The sequence below is a fragment of the Crinia signifera genome, chromosome 6 (assembly GCF_055691185.1).
Source record: "Crinia signifera chromosome 6, ASM5569118v1, whole genome shotgun sequence".
Taxonomy (NCBI): Eukaryota; Metazoa; Chordata; class Amphibia; order Anura; family Myobatrachidae; genus Crinia; species Crinia signifera.
The window spans coordinates 202684223-202684934 of record NC_139222.1 but is presented as its reverse complement, the minus strand read 5'-3'; positions in this window follow the sequence as shown (position 1 = coordinate 202684934).

The following is a 712-nucleotide window of genomic DNA, read 5'->3' as shown; positions in this document are numbered from 1 at the left end:
CCTAACTACTGTAAATGCAACAATGCATGAAGGTGTTAAACATATCAATAATTCCTTTAAGATGGGCACATGTATGCAACAATACATGAAGAATCAAGAAATAGCAGAGAGATAACTTGTCTCCATTGCTGGAATGAGGGGATCTACTAGGCTGGGACCAAGACTTTGAACGCCGACAGGACTGGAAATAATGGCTCTCAGGGCAGGATTTCAGACACACGGCAGGTATGCCTGCAGGACTCCTCAGACACAGGCTGGAATAGGACCAAGACTCTGGAGTATATACAGACAGTTATTTACTAGGAATCTGAGAATGTCTAGGAACCAGCAGAATACAATGAGTATCACATGAATACTGAGGACTTTAACCAGACTCTAACAAGCCTCTGACAAGACTATAACTGGCAGGTTCTCAGTGCAGACAGGATACCTATATACCAAGAGGCCTAGCAGGCAGCCACGTCCAAAGACCAGGGTATGCATAAAAACCAGTCAAGGTGGATCAGAAAAACCTGGAGTGCTGATCTGGAGAAAACATATATCTCCCACAGAACATGAATGACACTAACCCACCAGAGGCAGCTCTTAACACAGTTAGGGCTTATTGTAGAGAATAGTCAGTCCTCAAAAGAAACAAGTGACATTTTTTTACACATATGAGTACAGTATTTGTTGGCTACACATGTATAAAGAAGCAGCACTAAAACACATG